The 16773-nt window shown below is 40.2% G+C and overlaps 1 long non-coding RNA gene across 2 annotated transcripts; it reads left to right on the top strand.

Annotated features, from left to right (window-relative positions):
- Positions 1-53: 53 nt before the first annotated feature.
- LOC123622489 lies at positions 54-13193 on the top strand. Of its 2 annotated transcripts, none has more exons than XR_006729513.1 (5): positions 54-267; positions 987-1757; positions 7201-7277; positions 7579-7762; positions 13123-13193. It is a non-coding gene; the product is annotated as an uncharacterized LOC123622489 (long non-coding RNA). The 2 variants fall into 2 exon arrangements; XR_006729512.1 differs by having other exon boundaries at positions 7549-7762.
- Positions 13194-16773: the final 3580 nt, after the last annotated feature.

The raw sequence follows: 16773 nt of genomic DNA, 5'->3' as shown, positions 1-16773 counted from the left end.
GGCCGAGGAGGGGAGGCGGGCGGTGGGCGGGGCCCGCAGAGGACGGGGTCACGCGGTCGGAGCAGCTGGAGCGGAGCCGCCGGCCGCGGCCCGGGGGACGCATCCCGCATTTTTTACCTACTTTGGTGCGATTCCCGCCACCCTCCCCTGATTGGCCGAGCCCGGTACTTCGGGCCCTCGCGTGAGGGGAAAAATCTGCACATTTTTCCTCCTTCCCGAGGCGACCGTGGCCGTGCAGAGTGTTCTGTGAGTCACCGCTAATTTCAGGTCTGGAAAAACAAGGAGTGATTTATTTATCTTTGGGAACAGCCGCGGGAAGGAGGCCTGGCGGCCCGCAGGGGTGTGGCTGGGAAACGGCAGCGTTGTCTTAGGGTGATGGCGCCAGCCCCGCTGCTCCGCTTTTTTGGGTTTTTAATTTGGGATTGTGTTTTTTCTAAGGGCGGTTGCATCAGAAACACAGTTTCCAGAGGGCTAGAAGGCATCCCAACGTTTTTCCTGAGGGTGTTTTTGTGGGAAATAAAGGGAACAGAAAGAATTTACAACTGGGATGATTATTCAATTTATTTTCAACTTAAAAAAAAAGTTTTACTTAATTTAGGCTACTGAGAACATCGTGACCTCTTCCAAAACTATTTTAATTCTACAAATATGGGGCTTTTGGACAAGATGGTCAGTATGTTTTTTGCTTTTTTCTGGGCACTATATAAAATCTAGGTTGTATGTGGCTTTTGTTCTGCCCACTCAACGTAGAAATCCATTTTACATTACTCTGTTTTTGTTAGGACAGTAAGCATGTTCTGGCAATTTTAAGACTCTACCACCTGCTACAAGATTTTTGGCAGGCGAGAGCAGTGGTTCTCAATTTTAGCATGTAGCAGAATCACCTGGAGGAGTTGTTCAAAGTCAGATTTTTGTGCCCCAACCCAAGCAAGGGTTTCTGACTCTGTACTTCTAAGGTAATAATTTGCATTTTTATCAATTCCCAGGTGGTGTTAATGATGCTGGTTGAAGACCACACTCCTGGGCTGAGGAGAAAGAACCCGCCTGTATCCAACTGCAGCTGGAATTCTATTTTTCTGTCTACCTAAGACTCCCCCTCCATCTCTAAGTATCAGGCTTCCTTTCTAGTCCAAAAATGAATAGCACTCATTTAAGGACACATGTCTGCCAGCTCCAGCCTCTCTCTTCTGCATTTCATCCTCCACTCTGCCACCAGAATTATGTCCAAACCTAAGGCTCTGGTCCTGTTGCTTTCCTGCTTAAAATTTTCTCCTCCCGCCCCCTTGCTTAAAAGTTTCAGTGGCTTCCTCCGAATCCTCAGCAGTGGCCTTTCTGCCTCTGGCCTAAGCCTACTTTTTCTGCCCTATCTCCCACATCTTCCAGGGTGGCCACTGGTCTTCCCAGACTAAACTTCTCATTCCAAAACACTTGCACTTCCTAACTGCCATGATGATGGGCCTGCTCATTTCTCATCCTGGAATGTTCCTGTCACCTCTCCCATCTGAAGACTCCACTGACCACATCCCAAGGGATCCATTCTGGTTCCTCCTTCTATAATCCTGCAATTCATCACTTCTCAAATCATAATAAGTATCAGTTGAAAAGAACCCAAACTCTGTCAAATAATTTAAAGAGGTTTATTCTGAGCCAAATTTGTGAGAAATTACACATAGAGTCGTAAATCAGTACATGGAAGGTATACATTGGTTTGACCTGAAAAGGCAGGACATCTCAAAGCAGGGGATTACAGGTTAGAGGTGGGTTTAAAGATTCTTTCATTTGTGATGGGTTAAGGAAATGAAGTTTTGTCTAAAGGCTTAGAATGTTATAGGAGAAGAAAGTCTAATCAGCAGGCTGAGGCAGGAGGATCGCTTGAACCCAGGAGTTCGAGGCTGCAGTGAGCTATGAACCTGCTACTGTACTTCAGCCTGGGCAATAGAATGAGACCCTGTCTCTTTAAAAAAAGAAAAGGAAGTATGTTAACCAGAGACAAGCCATCCCATGTATGGACAAATACCCAAACTCAAGTGATAAGTAAATTGGCCAGCAGGTGTGATTTAAGCTTTGCCTTATATAGCCTAAAGCCTGTTAATGAGTTACAATGTATATCTCTAAGAAGGGAGGGGAGCATGGTGAGGCTTGTCTGACCTCCCTTCTCATGGTCCCCAACTCAGCTTTAAGGTATTTTTGGAGTCTCCTTGGCCAGGAGGCGGGGTCCATTCAGTCAGCTGAGGGGCTTAAGATTTTTAGTTCATGTAAGCATCCAGATCAACTGGGGTTCTTGTTAACATGAAGACTCAGGAATTTAGAGGTGGGGTTTTAGGTGTCTTTGTTGATGCAGATACTGCTGGTCTTCAGACCACAACTTTGTGTATGAAGGTTTTATAGGTTTTCCCTACTGTTAATATAGCTCCATCATTATTTGTTTATATTTGTTTGCCACTGCTGCCAGATTAGACTGGGAGTTCCTCGAGGTCAGGGGATATTTAGGATACATTAGTATGAATTGGCATAGCCTATGATACATATAGGTGTTTAATAAATGTTTGTTGAGTAAGTGAACCAATATCTGAAGATGTTTTATGATTTATCAGGCAGACTTCCATATTAGTTTATTGTAGCCTAACATGAGCCCTCATTTGTGAGATCTCATTGAACTTTAGCCTCTGCATTTACATCCATTTAGTTTTCTAGATATTTTCATTCCTCCTCACACACAGAGGGAAAATGTTTAAACATAATGCCATAGACTGAATGTTTATGCCTTCCCAAAGTTCAAATGTTGAAACGTGATCCTCAATATGATGGTAGTTGGAGATGGGGCCTTTGGGGGGTGGTTAGGTCATACAAGCAGAGCCCCCATGAATGGGATTAGTGCCCTTATGAAAGAGGTCCCAGAGAGCTGCCTTGCCTTGTCCCTTTCACGATTGTGAGAACACAGAAGGTGCCATCTGTGAATCAGGAAGTTGGCCCTCACCAGATACTGAATCTGCTGGTGCCTTGATCTTGGGCTTTCTAGCCTCCAGAACAATGAGAAATAAATTTCCTTTGTTTCTAAGCCACCTAATCTATGGTGTTCTGTTATAATAGCCCAAATGGGCTAAAACCCATAAAGTCTCTCCTTAAATATGAGATCAGTATATTCCATTTCTCATTTAGAAAACATTTTGCATACTTAACAATCTGTGAGTATATCAGCACTTCCATTTAAAGCCATTAATACGAGTGGCAGGGAAGAATAAATTATACATTAACAAGGAGCTTAAAGAGAGATGTGTATTAATAGATAGTCTGGGAACTGGGCCCGGTGGCTCACACCTGTAATCCCAATGCTTTGGGAGGCTGAGGGAGGCCAATCAGTTGAGGCTAGGAGTTCCAGACCAGCCTGGACAACATAGCAAGACCTCATCTCTTTAAAAAAAGTCTGGGAAAAGCTCCTTTGCCAGGCAACATAATTGTGTCAGTATATAGCATAGAAAAAACTAATATTTAGTCTCTCCCCTACCTCCCCACAAATTAATCTATTCCCTATCCTCTGCTCTTATGTCTGCAGTCTTTTTTAAAAATAATTTTAATCCTGTAAGTAAGATGTGAATATAGTCTCATTATAAAAGATTCAAACAGCACAATAAAGGGAAGCCCTTGAGCATGTATTCTCCTTTCCCATAATCTGAGTCTCTTCTTCAGAGGTAACCAGTGTTGTCAGTTTACTGTATGGCCTTACAGAGAAATATACCTTGTACATATATTTTGTGTAATGGTTTTGTACTGGTTGTAGTGTGCTTTTGTGCACTTAATAATTATCTTGGCAATCTTGCCAAGTCAATAAATCATGTCATTGCTGCAAAGCATGACGGTACATTATTTAACTTTCCCCTACTGTTAACCATTAGGTTTCCTGTTCTTACCTATCACAAACAATGCTTCAGTGAACAACCTTGTGACCAGCCTCTTTGCATACTTGGGCTAGTATACTTCTTAGAAAATTCCTCTCATTCAAATTACTAGGTGAAAAGGAATGTGCATATGTGTTTATTTTTATAATTACATATTGCCAGATTGCCTTCTAAAAATCTATCCCAATTTATAATCCCTCCCACAGTATTTGAGAATATTTGTTTATTCTCCATTGACTTTTGATTAAAAATCTGAGGCATTTTGGAACAGGCAAAACTAAACTATGGTAAAAAAAATTCAGAATAGGTGTTAACTGGGGTGGGAATGTAGAGTATTGACTGGGGAGGGGCCTATGAGAACTTTTAGGGGTGAGGGTAATGTTTTTTTACTTCGTTAGGGATTTAGGTTATGTGAGTATGTACATTTATCAAAACTCACCTTAAGACTTGTGTATTTCACCATATGTAAATCTTACCTGGAAAAGAAAAAAGAACCCTTGCCTAAACAAATACTGAACTCTAGTTAATAATATACATGCTGAAATGTTTAGAGGTCAAGTGTACTGAAATCCACAACTTACTTTAAAATGTATCCCAAAAAATAAGATGGACTGCTAGATTCATAGGTAGATAGACCTGTGATAACAATAGCTTATTAATGTTAATTGTAGAATCTAGGTGGAGCATTCAGGTGTTCACTGTATAATTCTTTCAACTTTTCTGTATGTTTGAAAATTTGGAGGAGGCAGTTTGAGGGGAAAGAAAACATTAATTGAGCATGTAATATTAATATATGTCAGGCACTATTCCAAGAATGGCATGGACATCATCTTGTTAGTTCCCAAACAGGGTTTCATTTGCTGGGTGGGTAGCAAGTCAATAGCCACAGCCAAGTTGGTTATAGCAAATGGGTTTATTACTTGACACAAGTAAGGAACACACTAGGGATAGTTCCCAAAATAGTGTGTCCCTGAACAAGGGGGTTGGGCTGGTTTTGTAGTCAGAGGATAATGACGTGCAATCTGACAGAATCTTTCAATGGGGTGATGCCAGGGCTCAAACTGATTGGATCCTGGATCCTGCCATGCAGTGTCCACTTCTTAATTCCGTCCCCACTCTTTGCTGCAAGCACTTAGGTTCCCACCGTGGCTGCATGCTTGGTTCATCTCGGTATGCTCAGGTTACAAGACCTTCAGCCTGGGCGATGTTGGAAACTGAAAAACAACTCACAACTTTGTTACTAAAATTTGAGCCTGAACTGGATTGATTTTATGGGGTTACAATCTCATTTAGTTGCCCCAGTAACTCTTTGAAGCTTCCAGGCTAGTGCTGTGATCTCCCTCCCTTGCCCACTTTATCCCAGCCACCTGGGCTTCCTTTATTCTTCAGATGCCCAGGACATGCTCCTACCTCAAGGCTTTTGCATTTATAGCATCTCTACATAGAATACTCCTCCCCCAAATATTCACAAGCTTTCTTTTGTATTCATTTCTTTGTGTATAAAAGAAAAGCAGAGGCAAGCAATTCAGATTTCGGTATATTAACTTGGTGGTGTTCAAAACCCAGTTTCTATACTGTTGCCTTGCTGTACAACACTTTCCTAAGGTCACTTCATGGTCCAATATAGTTGCTAGAGCACCATTCATTACTTCCGCATTCTAGGCAGAAAGAAAGAAAAAAAGATAAAAAGGCACCCCCTTTTTTGTGGAAACTTCCCATATAGAGTTTCTGCTTTTGTCTCATTTACCAGAACTTAGTCGTATCGCTGCAAGGGAGGCTGGGAAATGTGGTCTGTTCTCTGACTAACAAGAGTGCTCAGCTAAGACATCGGGGTCCCTCTACTAAGGAGGAAGGGGAAAATGGATATTGGCAGATAACCAGCTGTGACTGCCATAGGTAGATGTTATTACTGGTCTCATTCTACAGACGAGGTAAGGTGAAGAGACTTCTGTGGGAGCCTAGGGGAATAAGCGATCTGACCCCAAGCCCTTTGCCACCAGGCCACATGACACATCACTTGGGAGAGAGGCTGAACAAGAGAACTACGGCATTTCTTGTTGCTTCCTCAATACCCTCTGAGGGGGTGCAAACCACAGAGGGCAAAATGAAACAAATGGAAGCTGTAGAAAATACATTCTGGACATTCCTTACTGCCCATAGCCTGGCGGACAAGGCAGCCCCAAGGGCCCTGGCATCTATTTTAGGAAAAGGCTAAATATATTTAAGCATATTCATGGGAATAATACAGTACCACATGGTAACATTATTGATTTCTTTTTTAGTCCTTATAATAGAGTAAAAGTCGTATACCACTATTTTATAATGTTAAAAATTGACCAATTATATGTGTTTTTCAGATAATAGTGTGCCGCTTGAGTTAAACCATGAGAAAATGGAGTAGAAAGTGGCACAACGAGCTTGACCAATGGTTCTTAACCCCTCTTGGGCCATGCATGCCCTTTGAGAGTCTTATGAATAGTATAAAACCTCTCTCTAGAAAGGTAGATGTTTGCTCCTACTCACAAAGCTTGGCCTGTAATCTTGGGGAGCTCATGGACTGCCCTGAAGCCCATCTATTAAGCCAGATATTTCAGGAAAGTTTTTGGGAAATGTTCTAAAAAAGAAACACAATGTAAGGATAAATGAATAGTCCCACAATTCCTCATATACGCACCCAGATCAGAGTCGATATCACAGGGTTTATCAGTTTAATGTGGAACCTTCCAGACCTTACAATACAGAGCATTTTAAAGAATACAAGTAGTCTCAGCGGTACATATAGGACTGCAGCTTGTTTTTATTTATTCATTCAGCAGTTTCTCTCGGGGATTTATCCATGTTGTCGTCCCATTTTTCATAAGTATGGTACAGTCTTTCTACAATTCTAATCTGGTTGTTGCACTTCTGGAGAAAGAAAAATGAGCTGCCAAAGATTCAGAAAGGGGCAAATGAGGGAATCAAGGTGTTTTGTTTTTGTTTTTTTTAAGAATAGACTAAATGAGTTCCAACTCTTCAGGAGGTAAAGAAGCCCAAGGGTTGAGTGTAATTACAAGTCATAAAATCATGACAGGAGGAAAGTAACTAGAAAATTTGTAGCAAATTTTAATGTATAAAAATGAGAGCTTTTCTGAAAGCTCAGAAGTCATTTTAGGAAAAATAGAAGAACTATTTTACATGGGTAAGAATGGGAGGAAAATGACATTTGGAGGAGAAGAAAGGCATGTCACAGCAGCAACAGGCTGGTAGTGACAGGCTTTCTGGTTGGGACCCATTTTTGCTTACCCTGTCCCATTATTCTCTGCAGACTTCTGCCTCTCCCACAGCTACTGTAGGACATGAAAACCTCAGAACTGGCAAAGTGCCCACGCCAGAAGCTGCCAGGTAATCTCAATGCACCGCAGCACCCTGCTGGGGCTGGGGAGGTAATACCAACATATGCAAATGGACTGCCCAGACTGGATGGACCTTTCCTTCCCCTCCCCTAGCTGTGAAGAGTAAATATTTATATCCTAGAATAGAGAGGGGTGGGGAACGGGAAATCATTCGTAAGGGACGGGGCCTCGTGGCTGAGGTGTGAGGTTGAGCCCAGGTTACAACATCAACGATTGCTCAGCCTGGTGCATCCCTACCTGTCTCTCCATAAACTCTCCAGGAGCAGCATCAGTTCTCACTCTTCTCCCAGGTATCCTCTGCAAGCCCAGGTAGACGGAAATCCTAAGGACATATGTATGAGTCTGCAGATAAAGATAGAGGTAAAGAATGAGACACAAGAGGAATCCAAGAAAGAAAGGCAGCAAGCTGAATCCACTCAAGCAGAAGAAACAGCACAAGAAATTGAAATGAGCACAGTAACTATTCTCAGAGAGGTAAGGAGAGATATTGGGAAGCCAATAACAGAAATTAGCAGTTATGGAAAAATTGGAGACATTGGGAATAAAAGATACAATGGATGGGGTGGGAAACCGGATATATGCAAAAAACAAAAATGTGAATCTAAAGATGAGGTCAAGAAATTAACTCAGAAGGTATCAAGGAGGGATAAAGAGATGCAAAGAATGACAGAAAAGTGTGAAGCAAGGAAGATAGAGGGAAAAGGGCCCATGTTGCATAAAGGAATTCCAGGATAGTGAAATTAGTAAAACAAGAGAAAGAGAAAGAAATATTTGCAGAAATAATGACTGCAACTTTGATTCTGCTACTTTTTAAAAATTAATTACTGAATCCATTGTTTCAACATTTATTTTGTGTCTATGATGTGCCTGCTCTGTTCAGAGCCATGAATAAGGCCGACAAGGTTCCTGCTGTCCTGGAGCTTAAATTCCAGTCTGCCAGGGGCCAAGAAACAGCTAAACAAAAAGGTCTCGGATTGTGAGTGATAGGCTCTTTGGTGACAAAGAGACTGGGTGATATGACGGAGGGTAATTGGGGGCGGGGAGGGTGCTATTTAAATTGGTACTCAGAGAAGTCTTCTCTGAAGAGGTGGGATTTAAGCTGAGGCTTCAATGCCAAGAAGGACCCAGCCATGTGAAGATCTGGAGGGAGAGCATCCCAGGTGGCGGGGATGAGTGTGGCGTGTTCAAAGAACAGAAGGAAAGGGGCTGGCAAGACAGAAGGGTGGACCCAGATGAGGCTGAAGGGTAACCAGCAATCTGATCATGTAGGGCCATGGTGGGAGATCAGGGAGGATTTGTGAAAAAACTGAATTACAGCCTCAGTATTGAGTGATGTATTTATAGTCATATTATTTTCTATTATATGAGGTTGAACAGTTTCCTGCCGATAATATTCAACTGTCTTTGACCTACAAAAACAGGAATTTCTTATGGTTCAATCTAATGCATGCTAACCAAGTAGGAGTCTGAGCTGCCTGGACTTTTAAAAGAATTGTTCCCGTAATCTCATCCTCAATTATTACCTCCTGATTTTCTCATATGAAAGAGAGGAGCTAAGTGTTAAAAAATAAAAGTTTGCATTTGAAGGCAAAACAAGTATCTTGTTTACATTCACGATGGGATGCCACTTTGAAATTTTTCGGTTAGATTTGACAGATGTTCACTGAGGTCCCACTGTGTGCCAGCTGTGGCCATGTTAGCTGCCAGGAATATGAAGATAAGGAGATCACAAGTGAAAACAGATAAATACCAAGATATACTTGGCCTAGCTTCCCCTGGGAATTCTCAGGATACTGACTGGTGGGGCAGATCACACCAGGAGATGTTACCAAATCTGATGAATAAGACATTCACAGAGGAAGGAAGTGTTTGTCAGTGATATGACTTCTCACGTTTGTTGGTGAATATGAGTACAGAAGAGATGACTGCAGGGCTTACTTAGAGTTTAATGTTTGGAGGAAGAGAACACTTAAAATTCCTACCAAAAAATTAGACTCCATGGTTCATGGTCCAAGATACATAAGATAGATGTCAATATTAACGGCATTTTTGTTTATTTATTTGTTTGTTTATTTTTTTAGAGATGGGGTCTTGCTATGTTGCCTAGACTGGACTTGAACTCTTGAGCTCAAGTGATTCTCCTTCCTCAACCTCCTGAGTAGCTGGGACTATAGGCGAGTGCCACCACTCCTAGCCATGAATGGGCCTTTTTGGGTTTTTTGTTTTCTTTCGGGGATGGCTCTGGCTTAAACTTCCTAGTTTTCCCTTCTTCTGGGTGTGGGAGGAAGGATGTCAAATGATGGTTCAGCCAAGGAAACCCAGTTCTTCCGGAGGAGGGAACTCAAAGTTATATTGAAGGACAATTCCGCCAGAAACAGCCAAAGGGCAATTATCAGGATGTGAAATGAGTGTCTTTTAGTGTAACTGTTTAATTTTTATCACTAAGACTCCAGTGTTTCTATCTGCAGTCCTCCAATGAGGTATTTGATTCTGGTTGACACAAGCTCTAATCTTGCCTGGCCCTACTGTTGACTGGCCACGTGACCTCTGCAAGGGGCACCTCTTTGAGCCTCCTTGTCTTCACCTGTAAACTCCAGGTGTTAATGAGTTTAACCCCTTTAGACTCAAAAATGTGATGCCTGTGCTCTACAGATTTATTGAGCACAGCCTTAGCAGTTTTTGGAGTATCCTAGTAATGCTAAGGCCGGCAGGCCCTTGAATTTTGATTTATAAACTCTAGGCGTTGGGCTCTAGACTCAGGGTCTGTTTTTTATAGCAAGGGCAATGAATTGCTATAGTTGTCCAGACTGCAGATGTAACGGGTTCTCTCAGCTATCCATGTCTGGGGAAAGGGAGCTGACTGGCGCAAAGGGAGCAAACAGCATTAGCTTCACACATCCTTACACGTAAAGGAGTCAAATATGTCACATCTTGCAATCAGTCCTGTTCTATTTTTCTTTTTCTGGGGGGTGGGGGGGCTGGGGAGATGAGTGACCAGTAAATTCAGGCCCAGTTGTTAAGAGTTGGTCCTCTAGTAAAATTTTCCAAGGTGGAAGGAATCACTTGCTCATTTTTATTCTTGATCCTGCGGAAAGACTTCCCTCCCAGCCCTTGAGCTGGTGAGTCACTTCCTCCCTGCAAACCTCTGAAGCTTCCTTTCTTCTTCAGCCCAGACCCAGCCCTCTGGAGAGAGGTCTGGGCTGCTGGGTGAGCAGCATGTGCTTCAGGCAGCACACCTCAGACGTGTGCTGAAGGGCTTTTGAAATGTTAGAGAAGGAGTCTCCACCCAGGAGAAAGTATGCATGTGTCCTGATAAATACCAACTGTTGGATTCTAGGTTCAGCATTTTTTTCCTTTTATTTTAAATAACTCTAGGGAAAAAACGCCCATACAAGGTACAGTGGCTTGCGGGTTTATTCTATGACTCATGGAAATTTCTAAAATGATAAATATTGGCTCAGCAGTAGCCTGACATAAGAAACACTCAACTAAAGCACCATGGTTACAAGAAACAAAAAGAGCACTTTCAACAAATAAACTGTGACTCCACTTCCAAGCTTTCAGAGAAAAAAAAGCAGAAAGCAAGGCCTGGAGTCTGTGTTTCCCTTTCTAAATGGCCAAGGTTCCGTTTGTCTTTCCTGAGGTCAGAAATTTCCCTGAGATTTTTGCAATATCTTCTTGGCCAGGAAGACATTTCAGGTGGTTTTGGTTCTACACTTTATTTAGTCCAGACTCTTTTTGGCTAACATAATGAAAAAACATTACCAACCATAAAAATTAATGAGGATGAAAATGAAAATATTTTATCCTCAAAAAAAAGAAAAAGGAAAATAAGTATTTTCCTTGCTGAGTAAAAATCCCTCTATTTCTGCGTATATGACACTGGGCATTTTGGAGAGACAGGAATCTGGAATGTCAGCTTGTTCCAGAGGAAATTTAGAGAGCATGAGCCACATATGATGGTTGAGGTCCTCCTGAGTTGAGTTTTTATTTCTTATGAAACCAAGTCAGGATTACTTTAACTTCCCATCAGCCAATTTTGTTTTCTACAGAAAATATAATATACTAATAAACATACACAATGAAAAGGCTAGTGTAACCACTTACTGAAAACTAGTAATGAGTAGCTTGCCATCTGCCTTTCAGCCGGTTTATCCTGTATAACTAAGGTTTATTAACAGCGCAGCATTACGTATTAGGGATGTTCTTTAGAGTCGACACCCCACACGTACACATACAATACAGTCTGGAATCACAATAAACACATGGTAAAGAGGATTAATCACAAAATAAACCAAGAAAAGACTTAGGCTACTATTCTGTGTTCCAAATAAAACAGCTAATGGGACTGTTAAACTTGGGAAGTTCCCAGGCAAGGGACCCAGAAGGTGGCACCAAAGGTGTGTCATAAATCTGCCAGGTCATGCCATGGACATACGGACTTCCCTAGGGCAAGTGGGAAGCCGAGTGGGGCAGATATTAGGCCCAGGACTGAGACTCTAGAATCCCTCATTGGGGACTTGGGAGGCAGAGACAGCTAAAACCATTCCAGAAGCTCCTGCAGAGAAGCCAGCTTGAGGTGGGGGACAGATGAAGTGCCCGGCATGGTCTGGAACCCCGGGGCAGGTGGCAAGGGAAGTGCAATGGGACACTGCATCTGACTGCCCTCTGACCCAGCTGCTGGGAAACTTATCTCAAGTTTCTCCAGATAGAGAAACTGGGAGAGCCAGATTAATCAGAGAGATGTGACGTGGGTCCCGGTGTCGGTGCTGGGAAACAGGGCTTCTCCTTCGGAAGGCTCGGCCCTCTGTACTTTGCCTCCCTTTGCTTCTCCACACTCATCTCATATTAATCACCATTGCAACCTGATTGGAGGGGGGAGCTCACCCCACTGGCACGGCAGCGACAGGAGTGTCTCTGCAGGTAGCCAAGGTGACACTGGCAGGCACAGAGGCAGCAGTTGGGATGGCTCAGGCAAGAACACCTCACTTCACTGTCTGCCAAGGGACGGGGCCTGGGCCCGGAGCCAGGACATAGATAGGCCTAGGACGTTCTGCTGGTTGAGCCAAAGAGCACGAAAGATAATTTCAGTATGGAAATCACCTTAAGTGCATTTTTTCTGGTTATCAAAAAATACAGGTTTATTGGGGGGAAAATGTGAAAGTGGATAAGAAAGAAAATAAATGTCCCCTATTAATTGTCCTATCACCTTTTTATCTAATAATAAAAATGTGGGTTTTTAAAACAAAATTAATTATACAAATTATCTGGAAATATCTTCTTTTTGTTAAGGAAAAAAAACCCGCTTCTATATAGAAGAACTTCGCCTTCACTCCCCTGAAATTTTTTCCCTTGTCACCAAAATTATACCCTATCATTGGTTTAAAATGTTCATTTACACACACACACCATAGGTAAGTAGGTGGGTAGGTAGGTAGATAGACAATTTTGTGTGCACATGATTTTTTTAAAAACATAAATAGTATCATATTCCATCAGCAACTAGTTTTCTTCACTAGTGGTATGTCTTGGACATCTTTTTATGACCTTACTAATAGATCTGTCCCATTCTTTGTTCTGCTACATAGTACTCTATGCTATGGGCATACCAGAGTTTATCCATTTACCTTACTGACAGATATTTAAGTAGCTTCCAATGACAAGACTGCAACTACTATCTTGCAATTAAGATACTAATTACTACACATGGATAACTACTAGTATAGATAACTAAAAAGTAGAACTTCTGGATTGAAGAGTATATGCACATTTAATTCTTGAAACCTAAGATAAATTGCTGTTCCAAAAGGCTTTATTTATCCTCTCACCAACAGTGTATATAAGATTACCCATCTCCTCACATCCTCGCCAAAACCAGATATGGACCTTTGTAAATTCTGTCAATATGATGAATGAAAAATGTATCTCATCACTTGAGTTTGCAATTTCCTGATTACTAGTGATATTGAACATTTTACCAAAGGTTTGTTTTTTTTTTTCATTTCTTCTTCTGTGAAATATATATTTATGTATTACTGATTTTCCTTTTGTCTTTTTCTGATTTTAGAAGTTATTGAAATGTTCTGATTATTAATCCTTTGTTATATATATATGAAAAAGATATATTTCCTAGTTGTTTCTTATCTTTTAACTTTGTTTATAATGTCTTTTATCATGTTTTAAAGATGTTAAACATGTTAAATAATAATATTTTAATAAGATACATTTATTGATCCTATTTTGGTGGTTATTGCATTTTTACTATTGCTTAAGAAAGTCTTTCTACCACCAAGATTTCATTTGGAATTAGTTTTACATATTGTGAGGTATCTAACTTTATTTTTTTCTCAAATATATATCCAATTTTCCCATAACTATTTGTCTAACTAGTCTATCCTTTTCCCATTGGTACAAAATATCATTTTTACCATATATTCCATTCTTACATAGAAATAGACCAACATGGGTCTACTGCTTGTTCTATTTTTCCCACTGATTTATTCACTCTTATACAGATACCACCTTTTTAATTTCTCTAGCTTTATAGTATATTTTAAATATTTGATAAGCCCCTATTCTTCTTTTAAAAATTATCCTTAGTTATCCTTATACATTTTATCTTCCATATGAATTTTAGAATCTGCTTATGAAGTTCTATAAAAAATCCTCATGGCATTTGATTGGAATTGTACTGTTTTTAATAATCAATTTGTGGAGAATCCATTATCTTTACAATATTGATTCTTTTCACCTATGAACATGACATGTTTCTGTCACTGTTGAGGCCTTCCTTTGTGCCCCTCAGTAAAACTTTATACTTTTCTTCATGTAGACCCCCCCACATGGCTTAATTAGATTATTTTAAGGTATTTTATGTTTTCCATTAATTATATTTTATAATTATTGCTTGTATAAAGATAAGCAATTGATTTTTGTATATTAATCTTATAGCCAGCCACCTTGCTGTGCCTTCATTAATTCTAATACTTTTCCACTTAATTTTCTTGGATGTTTTGGAATGGCATCATATAAGCCGCAAATAATGACAGTTCTGTTTCTTTGTTTCTAATTCTCATAACTAAATTCTAATTCCTGTCATTGCCTGGGTTAGGTTTAAAAGCATAATGCGGGCTGGTGGCAATGATAGATAGCAAGCATCTTTGCCTTGTTCCTGACGTTAGTGGAAAAGCTGCTGAAGTTGCATGATTTCTTATACTCTTTGTGTGTCTTCTGGTAGATCTCCTGTAACAAGTCAAAGAAGTTTCTTACCCTATTTTTGTAAGAGTTTTCATCAGTAGTGGGTATTCAATTTTATGAAATATGTTGGAGGTACCAAAGGAGTTTCTCACCTTTAATTTGTTAACATAGTAAATTATATTAAAGGATTTTCTAATGTCAAACCATCTTTGCCTTCTATGAATCATTCTCCTCTGGCATAAGGTTTGTTCTCTTGACCTACAGCTAGATTTGGTTTATTACTCATTTATTTAGGATCATCACATTTATTTTCACAAGTGAGATAGGCCTATGTTTTATTTTGCTTTTATGTTTGTGGTATCCTGGGACAGTTTTAGCTCCAAGATAGAAAATAAATTGAGACTATTTCCTTCTATGCCTTTCTCTGAACAGGTTGTACAATATGAGACTTGCCTATACCTTAAAGCTTTGATAGTATTGGCCTGAGAAACCATCAGGTCCTTAGACTTGACTTTAAACATAAATCTAACTTAAAGTTAGCCTTAAAATAATTATTATATTTTCATCTGTGAGCATTCTCACAGTTCTTCTCAAGTTTTCTACTTCTTGAGTCAATTTTGACACTTTGTCTTATTTCTAGAAAATCATTTCATGCAGATTTTAAATTTGGGGGATATAATACTGTATGTAATATTCCCTATTCCCTTATACTAAAAATATACCACCTGTAACTGTAGTTTTGTTACCTTTTCATACCAAATATAATTAAATTGTGACTTCCCTTGCTCAGACTAGCCATCGCGTGTGTGTGTGTGTGTGTGTGTGTGTGTGTATGTATACATATATACATATTTTTTGAACAAGTCTTTTCAAAAATCCCAATCCTTATTGACATAAGATCTCTACTCAAAAATCTGAGATGCTTTGATGATCACCTGGTCTAAATTAGTTTTCCAGTCTCTCTTCCCCTATTGTCTATTCTCTTTCCATTCTGTATTTTTTAAATCTTTTATCAGCAACTGACATATTGTGTATTTATTTGTTTGATTGTTTATTGTCTCTTTACCCCCAATAGAATATATTCTCTATGAGTGCAGGTACTTTGTTTTCTTCCTTGCTGAATTGACAATTAATTTCTAGAACATCATTTGGCACACAGAAGATGAACACTAAGTATTTTGTAGAAGTTGTTGGTTGAAGTGATTATTCTTTTATTGAGGGATTCTGTGATCTACCCTATCAATTTTATTCTCTAGGTGTTAGTTCTGCTTGTCGAGTTTGGCATTTCATCCTCATAGCTTCTTCCTGAAACTGCTCTTACCACGGAACTTCCCATTGCTAAATCCCATAGTCCATTATTCACCCTCATCTCACTCAACATAGTCAGTCACATCTTCTCTTCCCTTTGAACCCCTTTACTTACTTGGCTTCCAGAGTCCCACACTCTTCCTTATTTTTCTCCTACCTGTCTGGCTGTTCCTTTTTAAGCTCCTTTGCTGGTTCCTCCTCATCTGACCTCTCATCCCTGGATTGTGCCCGTACTAAGTTCTTAGACTTCTTATCTTTACTATCTACATTCATTCCCTTAGTTTTCTGATTTGGTTTTGTGACTTTAAATATATTCCCTCTGCTCATGGTTCCCAGATTTTTATCTCTAACTTTGACCTCTCTCTAGAGCTTCAGACTCACAGATGTGATTGTCTATTCAACATTTGCCCTTAGACATTTGATAGATGTTTCAACTTACCACGATTAAAAGAGAACTCCCGAGAATTTTTCCCTAAATCTGCTTCACCTCCAATCTTTCCCATTTTGTAAATGGCAATTTCATCCTTCCAACTACTCAAGCCAAAATCTTCATATTTCTTCTTTTTCATCTTCTTGGAAGCTTTAAATATTTATTCTTGACTCTTCCCTTTCATATCCCACATCAGCAAATTCTGTTGGTTTTACCTTCAAAATATATTCAGAATTCTATCAGTTCTCTCCATCTCCATTGCCACTACCCTGGTCCGACCCACCATCACTTCTAAACTGGATTATTAGAATAGCCTCTTGGCTTCTGCTATCCTCAGCACAGCCATCGAAGCAATCCTGTTAAATTGTAGGTCAGTTTATGCCACTTCTTTGCCAAACGTGTCAAAAGCTTCCCAAGAATTTTGTAGAAATCCTGTAGGATCCGTTCCCCGGTTGCTCATACTGACCTTATCTGACCTCCACTCTCACCTCACCTGCTCTGCTTTTGCCAGGTGGGCCTCCTTACTCTTCCTTGAACCAACCTGGCATAT

This window comes from Lemur catta, chromosome 17 (genome assembly GCF_020740605.2).
Source record: "Lemur catta isolate mLemCat1 chromosome 17, mLemCat1.pri, whole genome shotgun sequence".
NCBI lineage: Eukaryota > Metazoa > Chordata > Mammalia > Primates > Lemuridae > Lemur > Lemur catta.
This window is presented reverse-complemented; position numbering and strand designations above follow the sequence as displayed.